The sequence below is a fragment of the Microtus ochrogaster genome, chromosome 7 (genome assembly GCF_000317375.1).
Source record: "Microtus ochrogaster isolate Prairie Vole_2 chromosome 7, MicOch1.0, whole genome shotgun sequence".
Lineage (NCBI taxonomy): Eukaryota > Metazoa > Chordata > Mammalia > Rodentia > Cricetidae > Microtus > Microtus ochrogaster.
In genome coordinates, this window is record NC_022014.1 from 20713713 (window position 1) to 20719218 (window position 5506).

Genomic DNA, 5506 nt, shown 5'->3' on the forward strand with positions numbered 1-5506 from the left:
ACTAGGATACCACTTAGTTCTGCTGGGGAAAGCCCACTGGTGCCACTCCTCACAGCCAGGAGAGGGCGCTCCAAACGCCAAGTCCGGGGCCAGTGTTGGAGAGTCGGCCGGCGCATGTGCAATCGTGTATTCCTGTGTCTGCAAAGATCGTGTGTCTGCTGTTTCTCTGGGGTACAAAGGAAGATGCTCGTGTTTCCGTATGCTGTGCGGGGACGCGCGTGTGTAGTATGGCCTAAGGGCGCCTGGGTGGCTTTATGTAAGGTGACAGCGTCCGCCCTCTGTCTTCCAGCTAGACCTCCAGACCTATTTGCACTGTATTTATTGAAACTCTGGGCTGGAGGCGCCTGGGAGCGGGAACTCCAAAGTTCATTAAAGATGTTTTCAATAGAGTCCGGGTCATTTTCCCGGCGCGCTCAGGGCCTGGAAGCAGAGGTCGCTCACCCCTGCCAGGCCGTTTGGAGTGGGCGCAGCCACCTAGCAAAGCTGCAGTGACTTCACCAGCGGCTAATTGGGAGCTGCCAGTCTCTGCGTGCCTTTGGGAAAACCGGCCTCCCCGTTCCCAGAGCACTCCCTGGACATTTACATAAAACCCTCTGCCCCTGCCAATTCCTCACCGACCCTTCCTCCAGCTGGAAAAACCGGTCCCGCTAGACCAGAGGAGACAGGCTGACCCATGCCAGGGTGCTCAGAAAGATGGACCCTCATCCAAAATGGCAGCCCACAGGAAGATAGATAAGGCACCTAGATAGGCACAAAGGAACAGGCTCAAACCTGCTATGGTCTTCAGAGTTCAGAGCCAGACAGTATACAGCCATCTGCCTCCTTACCCATCCCACACGACGCTCTCATAGACCCCAGATACCAGCGTCTGGCAAGGTAGGGATGGATGGCATGTCACCATCCATTCTAGCATCAACACCTCACCCAGTTTGGAAGTCCATCGCCGTGTCTGTGTGTCTGTCCTAAGTCTCTCAGTGCGGATGGTGCCCTGCGAGCCTTCTGCAGCAGAGGGAAAGAGAAAAAGATATTAACAGAGGGGGGTACCAGCTCTGAAGACAGAAAAGAGTTCATCCTGTTCACCACCTTTACAGAGCTGGGGACCCGTAGGGAGAGCAGCCAGGAAAGAATATGGCTGTCTCCAGGGGACATGGATCCTGACAGAACATGCCAAGCATCCAGGGGGTGTGAGGTATGTTAAGAAAGTAACTCTGCCCTTACCCCTGCTTCCCCCCGCAAGCTGGCATTCCTTACACATGAAGTACAGCCACAAATCACGTGAGCCCACCCCCAAGGCCTCAGGGGACTGTCCCCCAACAATGCAGTGGGCTCCCAGGAGGATGGCGAGAAGGGTCTTCTCTGCTGCTACGGGTACCTGAACCCCAGCCCTGGCTGGGGACGGCTTCACAACTGCCTGCCCATTTGTTGTTTTGAGTTTTTGAGACATAGTTTCCTCCTGTAGCCCAGGCTGGCCTAGAACTTACAATGTAGACTAAGCTGGCCTTGAAGGTAATCTTCCTTCCTCAGCCTCTTGAGTGCCACCAAATCCAGCTGGTGCCCACTCAACTCTAGACCCTGTTAGCCCTGCTCAGAGGGGCAGGTGGGCTTCCTGGTTCTGCCCTTTTCAGGGCAGATGGACACCAGCCAGGCTAAGGCCAGAGTTGGTTGGCCATGCAGGAACTGTCCAAGCCTCCCTCAACTGCTCAGACATTCCCCTCCTCAGCAAGCTGGATCCAGGAGGGCTAGGCTGCAGGCGGCCCTTCGGCCTAGTGCCCATCATTAGCTGGGTCATAAAGCACAAGGACTGGTCTGGCCTTTGCAGGAAAAGCCTGTCAGCCTGGGTCAGGGCCTCACAGCAGCCTAGATGCTCCAGACTGCAGCAGGTAGATCAGGCCTGCTAGCCTAGAATCCCGGGGCACCCCGCTAGGCACACATGCCCCATTGCTGCTGCCTTTGGGGACAGGGTAGCAAGGAGTCTGGGGTGTCTCCTGGCTGGTGGGATTCAAGAACTCAAGACACGAGTTCCCCAATCCTGTGGAAATCAAGAAGCCGAAATGCTTCACCACAGCCTACCAGCTGGAGCTGTGTGCCCAGTTTCTTCCTGCGGCCTGGCACAGGGACTGTCATACGAGCAATGGGTGCACAGGAGCCCAGCAGTACGTACGCTTTCCCATGGAGGCCAGCAGGGCACCCTGTCCTCAAAGCCCTTTTCAGTTGCCTTATGGGCCACGCTTGACCTCTCAGGCCTAACCTCACTGTAGCCTCAGCAAAGAGGTCCAGATTTCTGGGCCAACTTTAGATGCTTCCCCATTGCTGTGTCCTGAGGCCCCAGTTGGAGGTGGTCCCTGTTTCCTACTCTCTCACTGCCAGCTAGCTCAGTCCATATGGGCAGCCATAGCAATCATACCGCAGAGGCTGCTGCTACCACAGCTGTGAGAGACACCTACCAGACAGAAAAGAGCTTGTCAGGTAGATAGGAACAAGTCAGGTCACCCCCATTGTCATGTTCATCTTCGCCTGAAGCATTCTAGGGCTCAGCCCCTCCAATTAGGACCCCTTTGGGGGTCTCTGTCTCCCAGTCTCTGAGGGAGGGAGGGGCTGAGCAGCTGCCTAAAGTAGCAGCCTACGGCCTCCACCCCAACTGGCTGGAAACAGGAGGCCAAGGCAAAGCCAGTCTTAACCTGCAGCACAGATGTGTTGAAAGGAACAAGGGAAGGGGGTGTAAGACTGTGACGGAGTGGGTGACCCTTTAAGGGTGGGTGACCCTGGGCCCAGAGCCCTGGAGGAACTCAGCACCATTCTCAAACACATTCCTGTACCCTCACAACCCCTTCACACTCACAGTCACAAACACCCAGACACACGCAGTGGCTCCATATCCCACCATAGCCATGGACAAGCCTGAGAGAGAGGATACCCATGCATTGGGCAGCAGAAACACTCACTGTTCTCACCTCCTCTGATCCCAGTGGGTAGGGATTATTAGGACCTGAGTTACAGCAGCCATCCTGCCTAAAGGACTCGGCCCGCTCCTCCCCCCTCAGACCCTCCCCACCAAGCTTGGAAACTCCCTGCGCTTCCCAAGGGTCAGCCAACCAGAACAGGGCGGACCTTTCTAGCTAGTTCCCCTGAGGCTCTGGTCCAGTTGTTCCACCACCCAAGCAAGGAGCCACCGCCCCCAGTATGCCCACCCTGTGACGAGATCCCTCTGCTGTGAAGCCTGGCCTGCAGTGACTGGGCTGGGGTCTACAGGGGGCAGTGTGCTGGGGCCTCAAGTATACTAAGTGGGAGTTTAACCTGGAGGCCCGCTCCAGGACCCTTCTGCAGACATTCCTCTGGGTCTTCTACCAATGCAGGGAGATGGAGAGTCTGGAAGGGCAGGCTCAACTCACTTTGAAAAGTAGAAGTCAACTTACAAAAGCAGAGACAGACAAACATGCTCAGCATGGTGGACTCTGCCTATATCCCTGCTCAGGGGAATTGCTGCAAATTGAAGCTGACCTGGTCTACATAAAGAGATAGAGGCCAGCCAGGGCCACTGAGTGACCTGTGTCTAAATTGAAGGAGAGAGAGAGAGAGAAAGAGAGAAGGGGGCCAAGAGTGGTAAGAAGGCTCAGAGGGTAAATTACTCGTCACACGAGCACAAAGGCCTGAGGTCAAGCCTCAGAATCCTCATAAAAGCCCATGGCTTGCCGCCGAACCCCAGTACAAGTAAGTCTCTGGAGCACCCCAGTCAGCCAGTGTAGCCAAAGAAACTCTAGATTCTGTAAGAAACTGTCTCAGAAAATAAGGTGAGGAGAGAGTGAGGAAGACGTCATACATTGACCTCTGGCCAAGGAAGTTGGGTTTTGAATTTGGCATTCTGTTTGGAGGTTATTTGGACAAGGACCTACTTCCGTGAGACGCCATGTTCAGCTTTCTCGTTCCATAACAAGACACATATTTCTATTTCTGTGGTCCTTCTTTTTATGTCAGCCAGTATAAGCCTATCGTTTTCCTCGTGTGGATTCCTGATTATTTTTGTTTGTTTGTTTGTTTGAGACAAGGTTTCTCTGTGTATCTTTTGCTGTCCTGGAACTCACTCTGTAGACCAGGCTGGCCTTGAACTCACAGAGACCCACCTGTCTCTGCTTCCTGAATGCTGAGACTAAAGGTGTGCGCCACCGTGCCTGACCAGATTGCTGATTTTCACGGGCATTCTGCAATGTCGTTATTGTGGACGCATGGGTCTTCTGTGTCCGTGTCCAATCCTGATGTGAGGTGTGGCTGTGTAGCCCAGGCTGGTCTTGAATTCAGTTCTCCGGTTTTCAGACTGAGGTGACAGGTGTGCAGCGCCGCATGTGGATGCCGTTTTCCAGCTCATCTTCAGCGCACAAAAATGATTTTGACTCCTACAGACATAACTGCTATTCAGCTACCCAACAGAATTTACTCGACTCCTCTCATGGTCTTTCCTCTGACTCTCTTTAGTTTGTTAAAGAGCTCTATCATTCGTAGCTTTTTGAAAAATTTATATCCTCCTTTTACTTATATCCTCCCCCTTCCTTCTTCCATCCCTCTTTCTTCCTTTTTCTCCCCCTCCCTTCCCTTCTCTTCCTTCTTCCCTCCCCTTTCTTCCTTCCTTCTTCCCTCCCCCTCCCTTCCTTCTTTCCCTTTTTTCTTTTCTTTTACTTTTTTAAAAATATTTATTTATCAGCCGGGCGGTGGTGGCGCACGCCTTTAATCCCAGCACTCGGGAGGCAGAGGCAGGCGGATCTCTGTGAGTTCGAGACCAGCCTGGTCTACAAGAGCTAGTTCCAGGACAGGCTCCAAAACCACAGAGAAACCCTGTCTCGAAAAAACCAAAAATAAATTTATTTATTCATTATGTATACAACATACTGTCTGTGTGTATGCCTGCACAGACCTCATTACAGATGGTTGTGAGCCACCATGCGGTTGCTGGGAAGTGAACTCAGGACCTTTGGAAGAGCAGACAATGTTCTTAACCTCTGAGCCATCTCTCCAGCCCCCCCCCCCTTTTTTCCTTAAAAAAAATCTTATTACATTTAGTTATTTGTTTGGAGAAGGGAAGAAGCCTCATGCCACAACATACATGTGAAGGGCAGAGGACACTTTCAGTAGTCAGTCAGCTGTCTCCTTTCACGACGCAGGTGCCAGGGATTGAGCTCAGGTCTTGGGGTTTGGCTGCGGTGTCTTTACTGGCTTTTGTTGGTGCCCCCCTTTCCCCTGCTTATCTTACTGCACTGGACAGCCAAGGTGGTAGAGCTCCACCCATAACTTTCCTGGTTCTCTATTTCTAAAATATCTATACAGAAATACTTTGCGAGTCTAGAAAAGGCAATCAACCCTGAACATATCAGACAGAGCAAACAATTCCCAAACACACAAGACAGTCTCCTTTACCATTAGCTGTAAGGGAACAGGGTTCCCCTTAAAACCGTTCCCTTTAAGGAAAAGGCACTTTTTTTCCCTAGAGAAAGGTGAATTGACTCAGCTCCTCCAGCCT